The sequence below is a fragment of the Vanellus vanellus genome (genome assembly GCF_965231255.1).
Source record: "Vanellus vanellus genome assembly, chromosome: 3".
NCBI classification, from domain to species: domain Eukaryota; kingdom Metazoa; phylum Chordata; class Aves; order Charadriiformes; family Charadriidae; genus Vanellus; species Vanellus vanellus.
Window position 1 is genome coordinate 87,443,577 of NC_138907.1, and position 25,316 is coordinate 87,468,892.

The following is a 25,316-nucleotide window of genomic DNA, read 5'->3' on the forward strand; positions in this document are numbered from 1 at the left end:
GGTGGGTACCTCCCTGCTTCTGGTCCACACCTCTTCGCTTGTGGTGGTCTTCTGCATCCCACCTCTGGGCACCAGGGAAGAAGCTGCGGTGCCCTTAGGAGTCCTGGGTTTGGCTGCCCCTGGCCAAACGCTGCACGTGAGCACAAGCAGGAGTGATGGACGAGCACGTTCCTTCTCTTTGGAAGAACCGAGCAGGTTATTAGGAGGAAATTAAATGCACTGATAGCGAAGCCAGGCCCTGCGTCTTTTCTGACATAGGTATTTATATCATCTTGGGTTTAATTTACAGATTTCAGGGAGAGATCCTGCACTAGATGTCAGGAACATTGCAAATGCCTTCTCAGCCTTAGGCAATCCTTCAAGCAGTTGCAAGCTACAAATGTTCCAATGAAGCTGTTTCAACCAGAAAGAAATATTCTTCAGCTTCCCTCAAAAGCACACAAAACGTAAAGAAAACACGTTTGCTAAACTGTGATGGTATTGCATGTAACAGCCTGGGATCCTTGACTTCACTGGGACTAATTTCTGCGCACGTTTGTGTGTAAGAAGCGTTGCATCCGCCAAGTGAGCCGTCGCTTCAGAGAACAGCAGCTCTCTTTGTACATCTGCGCTCACTTCTTCCTGCTCGCTGGTGCGCAGCCTTCCTTAAATATCTTTTTTTCTCCTGTCCGTGTCTGTGAGAAGCTCACCAACTCGTCTTGTCATGTGGGTTCGTTTTACTCAGCCTTAATTTACACGCCCGTTGTGTGGTGTGTTTGCTAACCCAACTGCGTATTTGTTGCTCGCCTCCCTCGTTGTCCGCCCAGCTTCTCTGGTTTTCTTGAGCATGATTGCATGATTTGCTGTGTTTGAAACATCTTTCATGCTAACCGGAGTGATACCCAGGTACATTCATTGCGCTTTTCTCAAATCTTTTTTCTTGGTTTGTTCATTGCAAACCGAAGAATTTATCAGTTTTCCTCCTCTTAAGCATCAAAGCTCTCATTGTTTTACATTAACAACAAAACCTCTCTTTGAAACACACGCTCTGTATAACAGAAATCCAAGCTGGAAGGTGTTTTCTTGAAGTAAATACTTTCTTAGCTTCATGCATCCTTCTTCTGCCAGTTGTGGTGTCCTTTGCATTTGCATTCTTCAGTGATAGATTGAGCCTCCAAGTAGTACTGGAAGCCCTCAGAAAGGGGGAGAAAAGGTAACCTTGTTCAAAAGTGTACAAGAGGTTGTTAAACAATGTAAGTTTTTTTTAAAAAAAAAAGCTTATAATGTCTGCTTTGAAGTACTGTTACTTTTTCTAGCTTTCTATGCAGCTGTGAAGGCAGATGCTTCTCTTTAAAATTAAGTTTCCTTGCACGCTCCATGACTTCAGGAGCTGGGTCTTCAAGTTGACATTGAACGATGATTTTGTAGCACCTCGTGATGCTTTAACTGATTGCCCACGTGTGCAGGTCGGTGCTGAGAGCCGAGACCTTGATGTGAGCAAGCCTTGGAGTGGAGAGTGCATCTTCCCCTGCCTAGGATCCAGCTCTACCCGTGCTGTAAAGCTGGCCGGTCAGCATGTTAAAATGTTGAAACTCTTCAGTAGATGTACTGTAGGCTCTTTATTTCCTATAAGCTCAGTTTTTGGTATTCCTTGTAATTTCCAGCTGTAGCGACAGTTTTGCTTTTAATAATTTGCCTGTTTCAGAAAGAAAATTAATTTACGGAATGGAAAGCATGAAGAAGCCCTCGTGTTGAGTGTAGGCGGGGGCGTTAGGTTTCATTCTACCCTAAGCTGACCCCTGGGCAGAGAGATTCCTGCTTTCATGTTTTAGATCATGTGTAAAACCTGATGCTGGCTCGATCGGCCCGCGTAGGGCAAGAATATCTGGGGAACATGGGGCGAGATACGCAGTGAGACATTTGCAGGAGGGAATGAAATGTTTGGGATGCAGCCTCATGCTTCCTACAGCAGTGAACATCAATCACACCTTCTCAGAAAAGCGTGGCACTGAAAGTCTTCCTCCCCCTGCTTTTTTTCTTGTTTCCCTGTTCCCCACTTCTGTTTATTCTCCTTTCCTTCTGATATGCTGCGGCAAGAGCAATTCTAGCTCCAAAAACTAACTTGTCCTTGAAAACACAGAGCAGAGCCTTGCCTAGTTTTATTCCATTGGCCGTTGAGTAAGCGAGTAAGCAACGGTTATTTTTGTTCTGCCAGTGATTTACGACTGAACAGATTTGGAGTTTATATTTTTAGTTTTATAGGCAATTTAGATAATGTATATTTGTGACCATAAATATTTGGTCCTCTTTCGGTCTGTCAATGAGTGTTATGCCCAGTTGGAGGAAATTAAAACTGAAGAGACACAAGCATTGTGTTCCTAGCGTAGCCTCCTGCTTCTTTTCGAGTACCCATATAGGTAATCCTTACAGGTAGCAGTATTTTGAGCATCTGTTGGATGGGTGCCATCCAGAAGAAATAACCTACTTTTCATAAGTAATCCAGTTCTCTACAAGGCTTGGAGCAAAATGCTGTAGCATTGGTGCTCAGAAAGAATAGAACTTTTTTACCAGGAACCGCATACTTATAAAAAACAACTACCACACATTTCATTTGCAGTGTTTTTTTAGCTTTTTTATGGGGTCAGTACACATTTCTTGAGAAACCAGAAGTTTTTACTGGAGAGTTCATTTTGCAAGTTTCAGAAAAATAATAGTATGCTTTTTTTAAAAAATCAAACTTTCCGGGTTTATTTTTCTTCCCCTCACCTCCCCCTTTATCTAGCTTTAGTTTGTGGTAATTCTGCAGACGCAGCCCTTGCAGTGATAGATACATGCCACTGCTTGTACTGCTGCTGTCCCCTTCTGTTCAAAAGAAAATCATCTTCCTTTCCACTCCCAGTCACCAATAATTAAATAAATTAAATAGATAAGTAATGTTCAAGTAAATAGTAGTTAAGCGTTCACAATTTTTTTCCGGGAAAACAATGAAGTGTTGGGCACTGGCAACTCAAAAACTTCAACTTGAAAATCCCAGTAACTTAAAACTAATTACTTCTCCTTCCACAAGTATTTCCTTCCCACCCTCCTCCCCAACCACTTCAGAGTGTGACCACTTCCTTGATAGATGGGGGAAGCCTTTTCGGAGTCAGCTGGGACGGGAGACGTTGGGTGGGATCTGGCTGTGTGGGGGTGCCAGGATTCAGGTGCTGGGGGGGGTGCACCCCCTCTCACAGCCCCCCGGCCCCAGATCTGCTCTCGGCAGCCCTCCCCATCCCACAGTGCCTCCCCTCGGGGGGCTGAGCCCCGAGCCCTTTGCCCGGCGGTGGCAGCACGATGAATTTGCTGTAGGCACACGGAGCATTTTATTCCCTCTCCAATTTTCCTTTGACATGGACTGGTGTGACAGGTAGCTTTGCTTTTGGGTGGATAGAGGAGTATGAGACACGTGGCATTAACTGGGGGATACCGAACTATGCTGATGGTGTTCAGCAAAGCGTTCGACACGGTCTCCCACAGCATCCTCATAGGGAAGCTTAGGAAGAGTGGGTTAGATGAATGGACAGTAAGGTGGATAGAAAACTGGTTGCAAGACAGAGCTCAGAGGGTTGTGGTTAGGGGCGCAGAGTCTAGTTGGAGGTCAGTGACGAGTGGTGTTCCCCAGGGGTCAGTACTGGGTCCAGTCCTGTTCAATATATTCATCAACGACTTGGATGAGGGGATAGAGAGCACCCTCAGCAAGTTTGCTGATGATACAAAGCTGGGAGGGGTGGCTGACACACCAGAAGGCTGTGCTGCCATACAGAGAGACCTGGACAGGCTGGAGAGTTGGGCGGAGAGGAATCTTACAAAATTCAATAAGGGCAAGTGTAGGGTGCTGCAGCTGGGGAGGAATAACCCCATGCAGCAGTACAGGTTGCTGCTGGAGAGCAGCTCTGTAGAAAGAGACCTGGGAGTCCTGGTGGACAACAGGATGACCATGAGCCAGCAATGTGCCCTTGTGGCCAAAAAGGCCAATGGCATCCTGGGGTGCATCAAGAAGAGTGTGGCCAGCAGGTCAAGGGAAGTCATCCTCCCCCTCTACTCTGCCTTGGTGAGGCCGCACCTGGAGTACTGTGTCCAGTTCTGGGCTCCCCAGCTCAAGAAGGACAGGAACTGCTGGAGAGGGTGCAGCATAGGGCTACCAAGATGATTAGGGGACTGGAACACCTCTCTTATGAAGAAAGACTGAGGGAATTGGGTCTCTTTAGTCTGGAAAAAAGACGGTTGAGGGGGGACCTGATCCATGCTTATAAATACTTAAAGGGTGGGTGCCAGAAGGATGGGGCCAGGCTCTTTTCGGTGGTGCCCAGTGACAGGACAAGAGGTAACGGGCACAAACTTGAGTATAGGAAGTTCCACCTAAACATGAGGAGGAACTTCTTTACCTGGAGGATGGCAGAGCACTGGAACAGACTGCCCAGGGAGGTGGTGGAGTCTCCATCTCTGGAGACATTCAAAACGATGCGTTCCTGTGCAACCTGCTCTAAGGTGTCCCTGCTCTGGCAGGGGGGTTGGACTAGATGATCTCCAGAAGTCCCTTCCAACCCCATGATTCTATGATTCTATATTGCTTCTCTGAAGCTCCCCACAATAGGAAACAAAGGAACAAATTTGGTGTTCCTGGCTTGATAAAATCAAAGTGAAGCTTTGACAAAAGCCAGTATTGTTATTTAAAGTCTGTTATATCATTTTGCTAGTTTTGTTGGAACACCTTTCTGGTGTGATGTGCAGTTTCATAGAACCACAGGATGGTTTGGGTTGGAAGGGAACTTTAAAGCTCATCTAGTCCAACCCACCCCTGCCATGGGCAGGGACATCTTTCACTAGATCAGGTTGCAACCTGACTTTGAACACTTCCAGGGATGGGGCATCCACAGCTGCTCTGGGCAACCTGTTCCAGTGTCTCACGGCCCTCACAGTAAAGAATTTCTTAGTACGTGTGCCTAAGTGTGCACATAGCTGCGGTATCATCTGGTAGAATAATCACAGAAGTGTTAGTTTATCTGTTCTGCAATTCTTCTCGGGGGCCTCATATGTCTAGCTGCTATATAAACACAAGAAAAACATAGTCTTTGTTGTAATGTATCTACAGCTTAAAGGTAAGAGGAGGTATGTAATGACCATAATGTGATTGTCATGTTTGACATAAGACCTTCTGTGTTTAAAAAAACAGGACCCAAAACTGTTTTTAGAATTAGAACGCGGGGGGAAGGGGGAGTTGTGAAGATTCAGTGCTTGAATTTTGTAATGCCTGCCTTTATTTTATTTTAGGTTGCTATCGACTGAGTTACCAGAACATTGCCCTACAAAACTTTGGAGGGCCACTTCTTAATGGATTGCTGCAGCCTCTTAATTTCTCCATTGATCCTGTTCCCTGCGTCGTGAGAACATTTTAGCCAGCACAGAACCTAGAAAAGTTACATGTAAGTCACGATTCAAATTCCTTTCTATTTAAAGAAAAAAAAAAAAAAAGAAAAAAAGGGTCACGGGAAAGCAAGGTGGAGGCAGTAAACATCATACTTCCGAAAAATACTGTAAAAGCTGTAATTCAACAGCAAAGGTGGTGAATAATTTGTTATTGAAGTAGTTACTTGCTTTTTAAACTGAAATGGTGATTGTCATTTTGAAGGCTTTTCTGAGTGTTCTACTACCATAGTAAACCATAGCGAGAAGTACTTAAAATAGCTCTCTTCACCCCATCCCCCAAACTATGCTTTGGGGGGGTTTTTCCACAACTGAATAAGTGTGTGTACACTTACCTCGGTGTGCTGTGCCGAAGCTGCTCGTGCTTCACACAAGTTTGGACGCCATCCTTTGCTCAGCAGGAAAGGAGGCATCCCTGTATTTTTCCCATCATAAAACCCATATCCTTCTCCTTTGGGCTTTCCAAAATACTCCCTTCTGAGGAGCCCTGGAGCTGCTTCTCCTTTGAGCCTGCTGCCCCGAAAGGGTTTTTAAGCATCAGTAGTATCTTCATTGCCACCTCCAGCTCCTTCCAGGTGGAATTAGCTGCTCCACCTGGCTGTAGGAGGGTGGAGAAAGCTGTGCACAGATTGACGAGGGACCAAGGGGATTTAGGGGGGCTGCAGACCCCTTCGTGTCTCCTCAGTCTGGGTAGAAGTTCCTGGTGCGTGTTGTGTGCTTTGATTTTTCCTCCCAAGACAGGGAGAGGCTGTGGTGCTGTGCCCATGTTTCATCCCCCATCATGGCTGAATCCTCCTCTGAAATCTCATATAGCATCAGCCGGGCATGGAATGGGTTGGCTATTCTGGAGGGAAGAAATTGATTTGACCCTTTTTAACTTGTCTGCAGTTCAAACCCTAATTCTGGGATGGATCTGCAGGTGGAAGAAGCCTCTGGACCATTATAAGGATGGTGTGGATGTGACGGTCTATGCTGTCCAGAGGGAGGGACACCCCAGAGCTGCCAAGTTTGGAAAAAGGCTTGAGCACAGCTTTATTGCATTATTTTTTTTAATAATATAACCAAATCTCATTGTGGTTAGGAGGTTTTTATCTTTCGGATGGTGGTAGAGAGCAGCTTGGCAAAAGGTCGCTTGACACCAGAGACAGTACAAAATTGTGGTTCGCAGTGTGGCACTGTGCACGTTCCTGCCCTTGTTCGTTCACTGCAGTAACAAATTTATGTGACAGAATTTAATGATTAATCAGGACAGGGCAGTGAAGCCAACACTCATTGCTGGTCAGTTTTTCTTGAATGCTTGCTAACATCGTTTTTAATCTTGGGAACTGATTTGTAACACTACTGCTAAAAAATAGGAGTATTTTGGAACTGAAGAATTTCTATTAGAAACATACCTTTGTTTGAAGTACTTTATTTGCTTATGTGACACTAAAAGTATTATTTAAAACAAGAGAAGTCTATTGCACAAGGAGGACAGGGTTTTTAATGCATACGGAAATTCGATTTTTAAAGAGTTGAGAAATTTTTTTCTGGTGTGATGAATATCAGCAAATATAATAGTGAAGTAGTAGGCATTGGAGAGAGGCTGGGTGGTAACAGAACTCGCTGTCAAAGAGGCCTTACAAGGTGTTGGTTTGATTTTGTTTTCTGAAAAAGGGAGAGCATTGCCATTTCGTTGTGGCATTGGCAATATATGGCGCAGTTATTAATCAACCCCCCGACAGCAGGAATCTTCTGACTGCAGAATTTTGGAACTGGCTTGAAACTTTTTTCTAGTGCTTGTCTTAAGGGAAGAAAGCTTGAAAATCGGAGTCGTAACAGCTAGGCGGGCAGAAACAGCTCTTTGTTCATTAGTCCTACTTAGCACCATTCCCATGAGGTTGGGAAGCCTTATTCACAGTTTTTTGCAGGCTTTTCTCATGATGTCTGAAAAGCTTATCATTAGGCATCTTGCAAATTCACTATTGAAAACCCTTTCAGAGGAACTAACTTTAAAAATGGCATCCTTCTTAGGGGACTTGAAAAAACACCCAGAAACTGAATAGACATAAATGGAAAAAAAGCCTTTCTCATTCCAAGAAGTGCATAGGAAGTTTTGTCTTGTTGATTGTTGTGCTGCAAATAATCAGAAGTCTCCATTTCCAACAGTTAAAGGAGGTCTGAGGGCCAAATAAACTTGAAAAACAGTGTGAGGATATGGGAGACGTCATCAAGTATGTGCTTTCCTTGCTTTTTCCTTTTTTCTGCTTTCCTTTTTTTCTTTTGCTTTTTTTTCTTTTTACTATGGTTGTGTGCTTGAGATATGCCAAGCTTTTAAAATATGGTGTGTGCTCGAACTCCTAGCTAACTCCTAGAAAACACGTGTGTCACCTCGCAGGTTCTTGGCCGGGGTTGCATCCGTTGTGCACGCAGATCTGTGCCAGCAGAGGTAGATGCGAGGGCAGGCTGATGGTTGCTTACTTAATTTCTCAGTGTTTCCCACCGTCTGGCTTTTTTTGAGAACAAACTCTGCTTGTAACGGTTGCCTTGTTACAGCAATTCCCATAGGAAGAAGCGAACTTTCTCTTGTTAATTAGCCCTGTTGGAAAGAGCAGTTGCACACGGTTGACCCAGCTGTAACAACCGTATTCTTCTTGCTTTTCCAGGGTGCAGTGTATTTTGTAAACAAGTATACCCTTCCCCCCCTTCCACTTATTATTTAGTTTTTATGATACTACTAGGATGCCGGTTGATGTGATCTCCGTAAAAATAGTACAGAATGATGTTTGAATTCAAAGCAGAAAGTGTCTTCCTTGTTCTGACAGAGCAGATTGCAAAACTCTGTGATAGTATGAGATAAAAAAAAATAAATTTCTCTCTAGGTTCCCTGGGAATTAATCCTGAGCAGGTTAAACTTAATGAGGGAGTACAGGAATTAGGGAGAAGCTGTGCTCTTCGCTGGGCGGCTCACAGTTCGTTATCCCAAATGGTCACTAATGGCAGAGTACGGCCGGGGCTTCGCTCAGGCACTGGGGACGTGGCCGTGCCTTGGAGCAGATGCTGGGGCAGGGCTGCGGGCATCCCAGCGGAGACAGGCGGTGATTCCTGGAAATTTCCACACTCTGCTCACGTTTCTCGCTTTGTTTTACCCCAGTGTGTTTTCCTTTAAAAGCGGCAAAAATAACATCCCAATCAATGGTATTTTGTGTCTAATAAATGGTTCTAATTTGTACTGCTTATGCAGTGTTGAGAATTCAGCAAGGGCCTTTAAGTGCTTTGTTTAGGCAAAAAAAAAAAAAGGCAACACGAAACTCAGAAACCTCTGCACACAGATTTCATATTTGCTAGGTACCAGTTCTTCAGAATATTTCAAAAAAATTTTTAGAAGATTAATTGAAATCTTTCCTACGACCATCTGTAGGCAGATGTAAATAATGTAAAATTTTAAGATGCAGATTTTGGTGATTAAATGTCTGTTACCCGCCTACTACCACAGCCTGGGAAAAATGTATCTTCTTTAAAATCTGCACCAAAAGGTCAGGTAACTTGACTGAATTAAGAAGGAAGTCAGATTTCTGAAGGCGAAGTCGCATCCCTTTGAACATTGACTTACCAAACATTGGTACCAAACCTACTTCCCAAGTGCCATGTCCATACCTGAGGACATAGGTGGTTTTATCCTTCTGGATTTTGATGCAGGATGTGGCCATATATGGATTCAATTATTTTTCTGGTATGTTTTCCTGTTGGAGTGTTGTTTTTATAGTGGAGAAGGGATTTTGTTGCTCATTTTATGGTACTGGCATATCAGAGCTCTGCACCTCATGCATTGCGTGGAGCATCTCCCATCCAAGGGAGCTTCACAAACTCCCATGGCATCCTGCCCTGGGTGTCGCACTCGCAACTGCCAAAAAGCATTTTCCTACAATTTAGGGGAAATCTTATTTGCCGCTGATTAATCTGGTTACTCCTGCTGCCTCCCTGTTGAGAATACATAAAGCCATTGACTGCTGCCAGCGCTGTGTCGGTCCCTTGGCATGATCAGGTGCTTCTCGACAGCATCAGTGCCTCTGCACCCGAGGCAGGCTGCACCCCCAGCCTGTGTGGCTGGGGACAGCTTTTGATAGGTGTTTGCTGCAAATATATCTGTTGATTAAATATATTTTTTTCTATTCATATATACATATATGTGTATATATTTTAAAATCATAGAATGGTTAGAGTTGGAAGGGACCTTTAAGATCACCGAGTTCCAACCCCCCTGCCATGGCCAGGGACACCTCCCACTAGATCAGGTTGCTCAAAGCCCCATCCAACCTGGCCTTGAACACCTCCAGGGATGGGGCATCTACACCTTCTCTGGGCAACCTGTGCCAGTGTCTGACCACCCTCAGAGTAAAGAATTTCTTCCTAATATCTAATCTAAATCTACCATCTTTCAGTTTAAAACTGTTATCCCTCGTCCTGTTGCTACAGTCCCTGATAAAGAGTCCCTCACCAGCTTTCCTGTAGCCCCTTTAGGGGCTATAAGGTCTCCCCGGAGCCTTCTCTTCTCCAGGCTGAACAACCCCAACTGTCTTCATAGGAGAGGTGCTCAAACTCTCTGATCATCTTTGTGGCCCTCATCTGGACCCGCTCCAACAGGTCCATGTCCTTCTTGTGTTGGGGGCTCCAGAGCTGGACACAGTACTCCAGGTGGGGTCCCACCAGAGCAGAGTAGAGAGGCAGAATCACCTCCCTCAACCTGCTGGCCACACTTTTTCTGATGTAGCCCAGGATACAGTTGGCCTTTTGTACTGTGAGCGCACATTGCTGGGTCATGTTGAGCTTCTCATCCACCAACACCCCCAAGTGCTTCTCCTCAGGGCTTCCCGCAATCCATTCTCTGCCCAGCCTGTATTTATACATAAAAAATAGTTATATATAAGTATATAACATTAAAAAAAATAAAATATATATTTGGACAGATACATTCAGTACGGTTGGAAAAGTGCTGGTGTAGCTTCATGCACAGCGGCTGCGTGTGCAGCCGTGTGTGGGCGGTGAGACCACATCCCTCTCTGGGTGTTTCTGACCAGGAGCCCCGTGCCGGAGGCATCCCCACCCAGGGACACGCAGTGACCGCGGGCTGTATGGCCAGGAGGAGCATCCTGCTGGTGTTTAGCTGTGTTTAACTGGTACAACGGAGGAGGACAGTGGTGTTTGTTGCCGTATAGTGCGCCGTATGGAACCGAATTATTCTGACAGCTCTCCCCTTTGCTGCCATTGACCACAGGTTTGTTTGTTCATCACCCCAGCGGCGCGACGGGCCGCGTGGGCGCCCGGTGTCATTGATCTGTTTACTCGGTGTTTCCCACGTGGCCGCCGTGTTGTGGCGAGGACTTTTATTTTTCGCTGCGGCAGGTGACAGCCCGGGTGCGCGTGTGTGTCAGCCCGAGGGACTGAGTCACAGCCCTCCCTCCGCTGCCGGGGACGGGGATGGCGGCACTTCCCCATGCCGGGGGCGGGGGGTGAGATGCCGGCTCATCTCCGCAGGACGGCTTACCTGCCCACGTGTTTGCTTTATTTTTTATTTTTTTTTTTTTGAAACAGAAAAGACTGAGAGATAGATGGTGATGGCGAGATCAACTTTCTCTGTAACCCAAACCGGTGAAAAGTAAAATCCATCTCACCGCATCGGTTTTGTTTTCACTGCTGGTTCAACCTCTCCTCTCCCTCTGGCAAGAGCCCTGCACAGTCATTCAGCGCCCGCCTTGGGGGTGGTGTGGTTGTTGGCTCAGTGGTGTATGACCCATTTATTTTCATAATACTTAGATACCCGCGCTTCTGCAGCGTTCGGCACATGGGTCCGACGACCTAAATCCTCGCCAGAAGAGCACACACCTGATTGCAGCGGCGTTGCGTTGAGAGCGGCCGGCTCTGCCCTCGGCTTGGCGGGGGGCTGCGGGAAGGCGATGGGCCCTTGGGTCTAGCAGGCAATTAATGGGCAAGTGCAGGTAAAGGTACATTTTTCTGGAGCTGGCTCTTTGTCTTTAGATTATTTTGTTAAATATTGATTGCGAGCTTACGGGATGTGTTTCCTGTTTGTTTGCGAAGAGTTGAGAAATAAAAGTGTTGTAGTGGATGCTTTTCTGGCTATAATAACTTGTATTTTCAGAGACAGCAAGGTAATTCGTGACGTGAGATTGTTCACTCTCCTTTCCCCATCCCCAGACATGGCATCACCTATAGTCTTGTTCAGTCTGCTATTAAGACAGACCTTTTTTCTTTATTTCTTTTTTCTCAGCTAATTGGGTTAGCTTTCTGCAGGTTTTCAGATGATAATTAGGTTCATGCTTGTGTTGCTTTCAGTGAATGGAAAGAATCAGGCATAGGACAGACAGGAGGGTAAACTGGCATCGTAGTAGGCACGGGAGTTTCAGCTCTGAAATTAAAGAGTAATTTGCAAAGTGACTTGAAGTAAAGTGGATTTAAACACAATGAAATCATCCTTGACACCAATTTGTTTGAAGTTCTTCTACTATTATGAGTGTAAAGGGATTTTTTTTTTAATTGCTAGTTTCTGGGTAGAGCATTCGGCATAATTTCTCACAGGTAAGTGAAGCATTAAGTCCTTGTACCTCAGTAGTTTGGGCAGTGGTGGGAGAAACTGAGAGTTAGGGAGAGGCACCTCCTCTGTTTCATCATTTGAAAATTGGTCAGTGGTCAGCTAACTTAGAGAAGGACTCCGCCAGGTAGCTGAGAGAAAACAATTAATTAAATGTATGAAAATCCTGCAGGATCCTGGACAGCAGATACACACTGCATGTGAATAGCCATCCTTGATGTTTAACAGAATATAACGGCGCTCTAAATACAAACTGGAAAAAAAGTAACAGCAATTACCTAGTTTGCATCCCTTGTTCAGATGAGCCATGAGTTCTGGGTTTTTTGCATTTATATACTTCTGCTGTAGGTGTTGGAAGTGTGGGTGGCCATGAAAAAGCGGTGGTTACAATAAGATTTTCCATTTATTGCCCTTTGTGTACAACTAAAAATAAGATTCAAATGCTTTAGAATTTGTAGAGCGAGCATAATCCTTCTCTTAGCTCTGATGACCGGCTCGCCTGCAGCTTCAGCTCTGTCTGGTGAGTCCCAGGCTTTAATGCTTGTAAATGGGTCTGTGTTGGAAGGAGAGGCAGAGTTTACTTCTGGTGTGGTCTAGCTGTGTTAATTCATCAACTTCTTTTTTTTTTTTTTTTTTTTTTTAAAAAAAAGGAGTTAGGCTTAGTGCGTAGGGAAGAGGTGGTGATGAAAGAATTTTGGAAGCAGAATTGTTCTGCTCTCTGGAAAAAGCAGCTTTGGAGAGGACTGAAAGATCTTTAAAATCAGCCCTCCAAAACTTTACTGGTGTAACTTGAACTGTTGATCCAGAACTTCATCTTCTGGTAAAGAAAAAGAAAAAGAAAGGGGGGAAAAAAAGGAAATCTGTACAAATCTGCTGAGTATCAGGAAACAAATTCTCAGGATTAACTTCTGGCACGTAAAATCCTTTTGGTTTGGTTTTTAGGGTGACAGTATTGAAATACGCTGTCTTGGTCGTTTTCCCAGGTAGTTGCACCGGTTAGGAATCCTCTAAATTAGTTGCGATATCTTGAGCTACTAAATCTGTTCTGACCACATTAATTGATATGTCAGCTTGTGGCCAAGAGAACCATTAGAGAGAGATGTTGTCAGTGCATGCAGGGAAATTCGTAACTTCGTGGTGTAAGGTTTGGTGCTGTCCCAGCTTCGCTCATTAAGTAGCCGTGGCATTTCCAGAGAATGAGTGTGCCTGTGCGTGTCAAGCTTCTCGATTTGATGTCATTCTCGCGATGGATGAGTAGAGAGAGCATCTATCCAAGAGCTGCAGAACCAAAGGTAGAGGCTGAAAACTTGCTTTCTGCTGCATGGCAGCTTGAGCTTCACCGCTTTCTTTTCGCTTCGTGACCTTTCCAGGTTTTCCAGGCTTGGCAGGGTAGCCGAGGTGCTGCTCGTGAGAATCGGGCTGCGTAAGACAATGGGTTTTCGCTCTGAGTAACGCCGCGTGGTGCGGAGGATGTCGGGTGTTGGGGGCACTTAAAGGCGCACGTGCTCGTTCCATGGAATAGCCATGCTGTCAGCGGTGAGTCTTTCACTAGGCAATATGAAATCCCTTTAAATTAGCTTGGTGTAACCCTCCCCCCTATCTTAGGAGAGCTCGGTGCCCGTCATTGCTGCCGTACTTTTGCTTTTCTGCTGAAATGCGCATTTCTGCTTTTACATCTGTGCACACCCGTTGGAGTGGCTCCTGCCTTGATGCAAACTGCGAAAGGCAAGAGAGCTAACGCAGTAATCAAGGTTTTAAATATTTCAGGTGGGAACGGGCAAAACTTCAGCCATAATTAGTTTCCACAGTGCTGGTTGCTGCAGGGAATTTCATTACATCTGTTATAATTGCCTGCATGTCTCCGTCCTGCAGGTGACCAGATGCTGCCAAGCGGTGTAAACATTTGTTGTCATTTTTTTTTCTGTGGAATTTTCCCTTTTCGGTACAGATGTAGAGGTGGGTTTTTTCACCCTTCCCCCCCCCCCGCCTTCTTTCTACTGCTGTACTGCTGTGCACGATGCAGATGAGTTCAAACCTGATGGCTTTGAAGATAACGGCAGGAGAGAGTGCGTCATGCGGCGACGGCACTCATGCGCCGCTCACCGCTGCCGCACTTTCCAGCTGGATGAGACACGCTGGTCTTTTCCAGGGGTATCGCCACACGGGCTATTTTTAGAGATGGCACATACATAGGACGCGTTGTGCAACTATCAGTACCCGCTGCCGGGCTCTTCATTTTTTCCCTTGTATGGTGATGAGATTTTTGAGGTGTTTACCTTTCTCTTGAAGAGGTAGACGGATCTCTTTTTGATCCTTTTAACCACTTGCAGAGCTGCTCGGGGGAGTCTGTGGAGTTGTGTTTTCTGCACGCAGTCTGAAGGGTACAGTCCTGCGTGGGGCTGCTAAATTAGGATTAGTATAAGTGACCGAAGTAACGCGGTCGAGATTTCCAGCTGAAGAGCTCTAACAACCTGTTGGGTTGCATAGCAGAAGACCTGTTACCTTGGGAAACCCCCAGCTTGGGTTTTGTTTTTTTTTTTATAACTGTCTCACAGCACACAAGCTGCACTTTTACAGTTGTCATAAACTCTTTCTATGGCTCTCAGTTTCTGGAGTCCTTTAAGCAGCCACCTCGGCTGCCGCTGCGCCCCGTGACCTACGGGAGGTCCTGTGAGACGGCAGCGGCGGCAGATCCCGGTCAGCTGGCGTTTCCCTCCCACGCACCCGGGGCAGAGGGGACCACTGATGCTTCGGGACGTGGTACAGCCTGATGGTGGGAGCAGAACTGGACATGGCACTTGACTGCTGTCTTACGCCTGTCGCTTGCTGGAGGAACTGAGCTGGCCAGCCGCAGGCTCCTTATTGCATTTTTCGAATGATGCAAAAACATTAGTGATGGAGATTTGCTGTAATGGTGTATTTTAAGCGCGTCTCTGCTCTGCCAGCTTCACTTTTAATGCACTCGGTTAAGGAATGCTTTGGAGGTTGCTGCTAATGGATGAATCTTCCAGAAAATTGGAATTTTCGAATAAGATTGACACTGCGGAGTGAGAAATATAAATCTAATGAGAGTATTTCAGCGGAGGTTTGTAATTAGGAATGAATGGAGGGAATTTGTACGCGCGGTCTGCAAGAGGGCACAATGGAAGGTGAAATTGCACCCTCTGCGCTGAATGAGGGATGAAAGCCAATGTATCAGTGTCATGGCATGACAGTGTAGAGTATAAATGATACTGTCACTGAGTGCTGCAGAAGGTATCAAGGGAATTCCACTCCAGTAAATTACATTACTTAGACAGACCTGAAGGCATTGTGTCTGAATGATTGGAGGGAAAAAAGGTTGTCAGCACAAAGCAGAAGATATTATAGAACAACTGGCTGCAGGGTTGGAAAGCGGTGTTTTTCTGATGTTTACCATGCAAAGCTCTTCAGATGCTTTTTAATTTTTTTTTTTTTTTTAGTTGAATTACAAATGTATTGATGAAGTGATAGTATTTTTTGAGATTCTCTTCAGAGTGGATACCAGCCTGCAGCAAAAGGCTGCAGCTCCCATTTTTTCAGTAGGAATTGGGATTCCTTCAGACTTGGGAAAAATCTAGTCCTGTATTCCCAGCTCAGGCAGTGATCTTTATGCATTGCTTCATTTGGCTGAGGACTTGCTTTTGGGGCTGGATTTTGGTTATGGGGTAATTCTAGCATAGGTTTGTGGGGAGAGGAAGGTTGTTACCATTCTCAGTAGCCATGTCTGAGGCTGGATTGTGGTGAGCAGCAGCAGATCATGAGACACAAACTTTATGGTCTTATTTAGAGGCACTCAGACAGCATGGCGAGGTCCATGATGCGGGCGGCTAGAAGCGTGACATCATGGTGACAGTGCAGCAAAAATCCAGATACTTCATCCCTTTCAGCATGCGTGCGCAGGCGCATCATACATATATGTTCCTCACACTGCTTTGCTCATTGCCCATCCAAACCCACTGCAAACGCCACCTTGCTTCCCCCAGCCACAGTGATGGTGTTGAGCGGAATAGTTATTTCTTGCCTGTTTTCTCTCTGTAATGACCTGTTACATCCACCCTCACAGGGGCAGTACGTTGGAGACGGAGTTTAACGGCTTCCCTGTCTCTGACCTTACATACAGACAACACCTACAACCTCCTGTCATTTCCTAGTTTGCTCTTGGGTGAGACAGCCCAGCTCCCACAGTTCTCCCAAACTGCCGCTCGACATTAAAACGGCTTCTCCCCAAAGGTGCTATGTTTCATTCCTGCGGTACATAATAAGCCCTGCCTGCCTTGGGACTTCTTGTAAAACTTCAGCAGACTTTGTTCTGCTTAAAAGCATATTTTTTCCACTTGCCTACTCATGAAAAGCATCACTGAAAGTGCATGCTGTAAATAATTATAAGGGAGCAGGCTTAGTTTCTCGTCTACAAAACTTGATTCTCAACAAAGCCCACACATGGTAGCACAGTTAAATTAGCAGTCCTCAGCGTAGGCTTCTTTACCTGGAAATACGGTTTCAAGTTGTGGGGGCATTAACCAGGAAATATGGCCAAACTGAAGTGTACTGACTGTACGGGAAGGTTGCGATTCAAATGCTTCCTTGGAAATGGCCCGTCCTCCTCAGGATGCAGGATTTGGTCCTTGCAGCCCATAGCTGGAAACCATCAAACCTATGGACAATGTGAAAAAGCAGTGAGGCTCTGTGGAAAAGAAAGTGCCCTGCATGGGATGGGATTCAATAGTAGAGCAATTTATTAGTGGGTCCTGATCATAGCCAAAGGTGAGCGGGAGGAAGTAAAGTGTAATTTTTATCTATACTTTCCACATTAGAACTGGGCTGGAGCTCCCCAGGGTATAGGACTGTGTCTGTCTGTCTGTCTGTCTGTCTGTCTGGATAAAAAGGGGATTTAAGATGGAAGAGGTGTAAAGTTTGTCCTTAGACCATCATTGCCATGGGAAACTACTATGGCTGCTTAAGCAGCCATTTGTAGTGTTACTAAAAATCTGCCATCGCTCATTTCTCCTGTGGTATTTTGTGTAAAAAGATGGCATTTTGACACATCTCTCCTTCTTTGCGTGTCAGGAAAGCAAATGCTTTTTCTTGTATTCAGTGTCATTCCTGCGGTCATGATTGAGCCACGTTTTCAAAATGTGGCTCTTTGTAGTCATCCGTCAATCCACAGAAGACCCATTTGTTCCCGCTGCCCTAGCTATCCATGTGATGCCGTTTTCCTCTTCCCACGCTGGTCCCGCGGCACGAATGCCTGTAACCAGCACCTGTGAAGTCACCAGGGTCACTCATGGGAGCGATGGATGCCAGACTGGACTTTAACTACTGCAAAGTACCGTGATTGCAAGAACAAGGTAGAGCGGGAGAAGGAATGACCAAACTCTATGCCTTAGGGAGGGCTAAGAGACTAACCAGTATTGCTTCAACTGAGAAAGATATTGAGCCTGCTCAGTCAGATCTGTGTCCCCTGGCAAATGTATTTTGTTGTGTAAATGGCTCCCTGCCGTCCCAGAAGACTATCGCTATCTCTTCCTATCTTGTAAAATGGATTTCTAAATAATCAATCTTTGTGCAGGAAAGTTGTGGTTCAGTAAGCCCAGCTTGCTAACGAGTCGATGGTTTAATCTTAATTCTCACTGCTAGGGCTTTCGATAACACAGGGCTATAAAGTTTGACATAGCAGAAACTTCTCTATAAACTCTGATTTACTTGCCAAAAAGTCAGCCCATTACCGTTAATTCCCCTCTTATCATTAGTGTTATTAAACTGACGATTGATGTGTAAAAACTGCCATTTGCATGAAGTTCCCAAAACTGCAGTAAAAGAGACTTTTGTTCTGACTTGGTAAGGAGAGAAAAAAAAAGCGCAAAATAACGCTAGTTCTAACAGCAGAGATGTTCATATAAAGACATGTTCTCAACAATAAGATCGTTTATCCATGTATGACATAAATACATCGGAATTTAAATAATGAGAGATCTTGTGAAACGCAGCAAAACGCACACCACTGGCATTGTGAAGTTTCCCTTCTCTAAAGCCCTATTCTCGGGAAAAAGCAGCTTTGCTTTTGCTTTGAAAATCCATTATCATAAGCCATTTTTTTTAAAAAACACTTGTCTTAGTGCAATATTAAAGCAATTTTATACCCTAAGAGCAGCTCTTTCATAAGGTAAAGTGCAGTCCCGTGTGTGTATGTAATTGCGGTTTATAATACTTCTCACAATCCTGATTTCCCCAAAATTAAGAAAACCACACACCTTTTTAGGCTTTCCTTTTCCTAATTATTTTTTGTTCTCCCTGGTTTTCTTCCCCAAAAGATCCTTTTTTAAAAATCCCTTCTTAGGAGAGCTAAAAAAAAAAAAAAAAAAGGCACAGAACGCTTTCTGGATTCGTTGCAAAACACTGCTCGAAGGAGGCATTTTAAGAGTTTAGGTTAAAAAGTTTCTGCCTCTTTCAAACGGCATGGGTGACATTGCTATTTTGGGAGGCAGTGCCATCTGCTTGTTCAACCAAAAAGCGGGAAAGATGTTCCCAGTTCTTGCATAGACTTTTGGGTTGATTCCACATAAGACTCCCAACCGATCTTTGCTTGCGCTGGCCCCCTCTATAAGCTGGGGAGAGCAAAGCCACTCACCTCTTCCACCTTCACAACTCCCAGGGGAAAGGTGTTCACCTCATGGTCCACAATGAGCGAGTAGGACATGGTTGCTCACAACAGGCAGAGTCTGTCGTGATATATGATGTCCATAATTCCTCCCCATGGGTGTTGAGGTCACAAGAGCTATAACAAGGAGAAAAAGAGAGCAACATAGCGCCCAACACCTGACATGCCACAAGTGGCTGCTACCTTCAGGTGAAGAAGAGGGTGTTTGGGGCAGGCTTGGTTGGGTTTTGTTGGAGGAGTTGGGGGTTTGTTTGCTTTTGAGTAAGAAAGAGGGAGAACAAGTTTTCTGAGGTTTTGCTTGCTTTTGGAGGAAAAAAAGGAGGTTTTCTGGAGCACAGATCAACATCTATCAGCTAGTGCAGGTGTAAGGGGTGTGGGAGCTAGAGAGGACAGTAAGACTAGGCAGGGAGGAACGGCAGGACTTGTCAGGAGTGCAGATGGGTTGAAGGAAGAGGTTGACATGAGTAGGAACAAGATGGATTCTGTGTAGTGTGTATGGTGGAAATAGCACAGGGGAGCACGGAAATGTGAGAAGAGGTTACTGTAGTCCTCCATAGGTGATGAAGGCATTTCTCTGAGATAAGAGAGATTTAAGTCAATGTTATATTGCTGGAGTATTTGCAAATACGTTTGTATCATCGTTACAGTATCTTCCTTACTGGAAAAATGTTTCATCCAATCTCTGTTGACAGAAAAGATTGCCTACTGATAATTGCTTTGCTTAAGTGTCTGATAATATGCCAGAAATGAGAGCATTCTCTGTTAGGTCATCTTTAATTATGCATGTACCACCTGTCAGCTTTAAATCTGCAGATTAGTTTTCTCCTTGGATTTAGAGGAGGGAAAAGAAGAGAGCCTTCAAGAAGAGGACTAGGCTGTTGCAAACAGTGTGCCTATGAGGGAGTTTCACAAGCAGTCTCCTCGTCTTCCCTAGTCATGGATACCGCTGTTGGCACATGCGGAAATATTTGAAGTATTGCCTAAGCTAGCTGCCGTAGCGATGGTTTTCGCAGGAAGCGGATTTCAGGCCATCTGTTGCGTTTCCTAATTTCCCTTTTTCCCCATTTCAAAGGGAGAGGGAGCACCGAGGTGGGGGAGGACATGCGGCAAGTCGTGGCTCCTTCAGCAGTGCTGGGAGGAAATCTCCCCAAAAAAGCCTTGCGAGAGGTTTACTCTCTTACCACAGATTAAAGCACACAATAAAACTAGTCAGGCCGATGAAGACATGCCAATCTAACAGGAAATTAAGGGCTCAAAAGACTGAAAAATTATGAGGATGGGTGCTTTGTGGAAAACCTCAGCAGGGAGAGATGGTAAAGGTCTCTGAGGATATTAAATTAACGGCGTTGCCATTACCAGGCCTACTTATGATATTAAAAATTACCTTGGAGAGGAAATTTATCTTTGTGCAGGATGGGGAGGCAGTAATTGTTTGGGAATAGTTGAAGGGATTTTCAGTTCACAGGAGAATACTAGCTGTTTATTTGGTATAGTAATAGATTTTAGGAATCTCCCGGGTTTTCTGGTCTCCTTTACTCCGAGGCCAGTCTGGAGAGCAGGGAAAGGATGGCGGTTTGTCCTCTGAAATGCACCTTTTGTACCAGAAAACAGGAATGGTCTTTGTTAAACTTCTCACCTGCTTTCGGCAGAAGACAACATCGCTTGTGCTGTCAAATGTTGGTCCTGCTGCTTCTTGCCTATGTATGCAAGTGGCCCGCGCTTCCCCCTCCCTGGGATTTTGGTTTTCCAGCATCTGTCATCACTGCCTCAGCCTGCTGGAAAGAATTCCTCAGTTACACTGGTTAGCTGACGCTGATCGTTTTTCCTGGTAATACCTTCAGCCAGTGCTATTTCTGAAAATCTGGGATTTGGAACAGTAGGTCAATTTGTAAAACAACAAGAACGAGTGAAGAGGGACAGATGGCTGTGGATGCGAGAGCATGTTTCTGTTCATCTCCCGTTTGGCTTTTGCTGATGCTTCGTCGTTGCACTAGCATTTGAGGCTGTCGTTTTGGGTTGGTTAAGCGGTAGTTGCTCCTTTGCTGCAAAGATTGGCCTATGGCACTTGTTGTGTGTCCCCCTTATCTCCCGTGGGGGTCCAGGGCAGAAGCTGGCAGTGCATTTGCACCCAAGGACATGGAAAGGGTTTGGGAGATGAGTGGATTTTCTGCTTGGAAATCTGGCTGTGTTTTTCCTGACCTTTTTTCCCTTTTCTCTCTGACTGTGCTGGATGAAGCTTGCCTTATTATAAGGTTGCCGGACTCATCTCTCTGTGTTATTCCTATGTAAATGATGAGAACTTCTCCATCCTCTGTTGTGCTGCGGGATTTTGCTCAATGCTTAGGCAGAATCCGATTGATTCAGACTTGCTTGCTTCTCTCTCTCTGGATAGTGGTTCCAGTAGCATCACCTGGACGTAACTGAACTTTACAGAGCTGAAATGGAAAAGTGTGGGGGTGTGCCACAACCTTTTTTTGCTCGCTCATGATTCATTCAACCTTTCTTTCCAACATTGCATGCTAAAGGGCTCTCCACTCTAGCAGTGGTCACTGGAAGACACCTCTTCCATACAGGCTCCTTTGTTAAACACGAGGATGTATGCATCTCATTACCCTTGTGCTACGTTGAGTTGCGGCAGCACCACTGGGCACTGCAGGAGATGTCCCATTCACCAGTTTGAGGGACAACCATACTTGAGTGAACGCAGTACTCTGCTTTTTTGGCTCTGAAAAACTGGGCAGCTAGATGAGATTTAAAGATGCCTTTAAGGATTAAAGAAATATTTACTTAAAACCAGACTTGAAATAAAGAAGCAAAATTGAAAAAAAAAAAAAGAAAAATAAAGAAAACAACAGCATGCCCTAGCAAGGATTTTTTCTGAGGTCTTCTGGCTTGCGAGATGTGGCTTACATAGTCCCCGGGTCTGGCCGGTCCTGGGGGGCTCTTTGTTGCCCTGTATTTTACAGATGATTACTTAAACTATCCAGAGTAGTTTTTCTGGAAAGCCTTTCTGTTCTCGAACCCACGATGGCATTGGCTCTCTTGTCCTCTCTCACAACTATCTGCCTTTTTTCTCTCCTGGACTCTTCATTGGAGCTTGCCCACTGTCTTGGTCACAGGAGGGGCTTCACCTATCTTTTCCATTTCTCACAGGACCATTTGTTTAACATTTCTCTTGTAACCTTCGGTGTGTTGCTGGTTTTAGGCTTCACGCTTGTTCTCTCTCATTCACTCTTTTAAGAACACTACAGTAAAACTTTTCACACGTCAGATTTAGTATCTGTTAGAGACTTCATACAGGATTCACTTTTCCTTCCATAGCAGTGCAACAGTGCTTGATAGGGAAGCTGGTGAAATTCAGAGCAATGTGTTTACATTGAGATGTCCAAGTGTATACACTGCTAATTTTAAAAGGAAGGGGAACCCTTCTTGGGGTAATTAGTTTTGCCATATTTATAGACATGACCTCTTGCTGAAGCATGTTTTTCCTGTCACCAAGTCGGCTTGCTGGTATTACAAGAGTTCATTGTGAATCTCACGGTCTGTGTGTGCTTATGTATACGCAGCACAGACAAGATGAAGCCACGGGGAGATAATGAAGGCAGTGATGCTAAACCCTGTAGCACTGCCCAATAGTGAAGCATTTGAACCAACGTGGGCCAAATTCCAGCTCCTGTCTAGGCTGTAACTATTAGGAAAATCACCTTGTCTTTTAACTGATTTTAACAATCAGGACGAGTACAGCCCTGGCAATGGCAGCACAAGCTCCTAAATCAGGTGGTTTGCCTGTACCCCCACGGCCCGACAGTAAATGGGGATACTGCCCTATCTCCCTATGTGCCCTTTTGAGGCACAGAGGCAAAGCGATGCGTGGATTGCACAAATACCTCAAACCAGGACGGTACCGCAGTCAGGTTTTGCAGTTTTTTCCACCACAAGTCAGTTGGCAACGCAATGCTGTAGATGGGTGGTAAATATATGCAACCTTCTTGAAAAGTTCAAGTGGGCAATCAGAGCAAGGCAAGCGGTTGCTTTCACGCTTTGGTTGCAGAGCGTTTGTGGAGGGATTTCAAGGAAACCTCTTGGTAGCAGGAAGCCGCTACTGCAGGCATTCGATGAACGAGCTGCGTAGTCGTCTTCTGCGCCTGGTGCCTCCTTCTCTGGGCTGCTTAATAAATACGTGAGCGCGGCCATTGTCAGCCAGGCTCTGTTTCTTTCACCTGTGCTAATGTGCCGGTATATTATGTCGCATCGAGTGAGGAGGGAAAGAGGTGATATGAAGCCTTTTTATCCCTCTTCTTAAATAGGATTGATGACTACAGCTTAACAACATTCCAAGAAAAAAGGCGTTTGATCGAAGGTAGCCAGAGCCTCCCGTGAGGTGCTGCATAAGGACATTTGTCCTGATAATAACTTGCCTTTGCCATTTTCAGAGCAGACATTCCTACTACTGCGCTAGCTCGCTGCGGTTAATGTGCACGCACATATGTAAAGGTGCCTCTTGGCTTTCCTTCCAGGCTACCTGCCCCCACCTCCGAGACAGGTCCAAGGGCTGCACGGGATGCCCGTGCCGCTGGCAGCTTTATCTCAAGGGGGTTCCTCCAACAGCACCCGCTTGGTGCCCTTCGGTACCCCTTCAGCCACGGGGGGGTCTGCTCCGCTGTGCGGGAGCACCGTTGAGCTTTCTGCACACCGCAAGCTGGAATTCCCTCTGGGCCGCTGCGATGAATATTACAGAAACCTTGCCGAGCAGGGGAAGGCGCCGTGCTTTTACGTGCAAGGGCTTGCCAGTTTGAATCACGTCTGTTGCGTTGCGGAGGTGAATACTGCTCTGGTTGCAGTGGGTTTGTGGAGCACTGGCAAGCTGCATCTGCATGGGGTCCCGGGCTTCAGTCTCGTCTCATCTGTCACCAAGAGAAGGAATCTACTCTGACAACTTCTGCAAATGCTGGTTTCACTTTTGTTTTTTGTTCCCCAGCCATGCCCTTTGTTTCTGAAATGCTGTTTACATACCACAGATATTTTTTTTTTTTTTTTTGGTGCAAATCGATTAGCTTTAATGTCTTTCTCAACTACCTGATTTTTATCCCATTGCTTCACCAGCATCCTGTTAATTCACAAGATATGTGATAATGCGATGTGATATCCCTATCCCTCCCTAGTTAGCAAAACGTTAGAATAGCTGTTGGCAGCTTCTGGAAGAGTAATTAGCAAGTAGGAATTACTCAAAGATGTGCACACTAGCCTAAGTAGGCATTTTCCAGCTGTCTGCAAGTTCAAAAACTAGTAGGGACTTTTCAGGCTCTTAACACGAGATTAATTACTTGCTACTAGAAAACAACATTTACAAAAATGTGTAGTGTGCAATCGGGGATACTGTGTTTTGTTTCTTAACTTGGAAATGGACTTCTTTGTCGCAAAGGACAGGATTTTTACGGTATTTGGCAGCCGTTTTCCTGAGGAGGCAAGCCTTTTCGTAACTAAGGGGTATCAACCTCAAACTCAAAATAATAAGCCGCCTAAGAAAGCACTTAGGGCTTTGTGTACATCGGTCCTTGCCCTGCTGGGCGTAGCGCTGCCTGCGATGGAGCGAGGCGAACGCCTTTGTGCTGGCTGCTTGAGTCAGGATCCCCGGCTCCGTACACATCCTGGCATAGCCCAGGACGTCAGCCTTTCCCTTCTCTCTTTCTAACGTGCAGGAGTTTCTGTCCACGATGCTTTCTTTAGAAAGCCATTTGCACTGCTGTGCCTCTGTTTTGCATGAAGAAGCCCACGTAAATCAAATATAGCTGCACAGCTGTGCTAAAAGCCTCCTTTTTATCCACGGGCAGCTATTGTCAGCCAGCTCTTCTTTCTTCTCTCTCCTGTGCTGTTGCTCCTCCAGGATCAGCCTGAGGGTGGCTGGATTTTTGTTTGCTCCCTGCTGTAAGGTAGTTGGTCTCTGACTGCGATGGAAAGAGGGGGCAGGCAGAGGGGAAGCGTACAGCTGGTGTGTTCGGACTGCTTGACGGCTTTATTTTAAGCTCAGGTTCTTCTTGCCACCTCCATAGCCTCTTCTACTCTCTGCCTTTCGCTTGACATCTCTTGTGCCTAATTCTCTAATCAGATGGATTATCGTCTCTTGGCACCGTGTCCTCACCCACTCTCCAGCCTCTCACCAGCGATTACCTCTCCCCTCTCATCTCTTCTCCGCTCTGACACTTCTCCCTGTTTGCTTCCCTGAGTGCCTGCGACTTTCCCTCCCCTCACCTCCCATTGAAAAAGCATTGTCCCACCTCCCAGTGGGGGAACGGACAATTTCCAGCAACATTTTTCTCGGTGTCGCCTCCATTCCCCCTGCTCTTTCAAGCTCTTTGGCAATCGTTCCCCTCTCTGTTCTGGGCAGCGCAACCTCTCTCTGCTGCCTGCCTCCTCTCTTCTGCTCCCTCCCAGCATCCTTACATACTCGCTGTAGTGTGCAATGGCTTTATCTACGGCTTCTTCAGTTTCTTTTTGCTCTCTGAAAACCCTAGAAAATAGGCACTCTTTCCCACGATTCCATTCCCCCCCTTCTCACCTCTGTCCCCTCCCCCCCCCCAGAGGCAGCAAAGGCAGGACTGGGCTTCCCTT

General features: G+C 45.7%; 1 protein-coding gene across 1 annotated transcript in view; it reads left to right on the forward strand.

The window, feature by feature from the left end:
• The first annotated feature begins 5,386 nt into the window (after positions 1-5,386).
• The window catches only part of BACH2 (BTB domain and CNC homolog 2), an 89,407-nt gene continuing 69,477 nt past the window's right edge, over positions 5,387-25,316 (forward strand). Inside the window, exons 1-2 of the mRNA XM_082481779.1 lie at positions 5,387-5,441; positions 7,591-7,655. The gene's annotated coding sequence lies outside the window, so the exon portion shown is untranslated. The remainder of the gene's footprint in view (positions 5,442-7,590; positions 7,656-25,316) is intronic.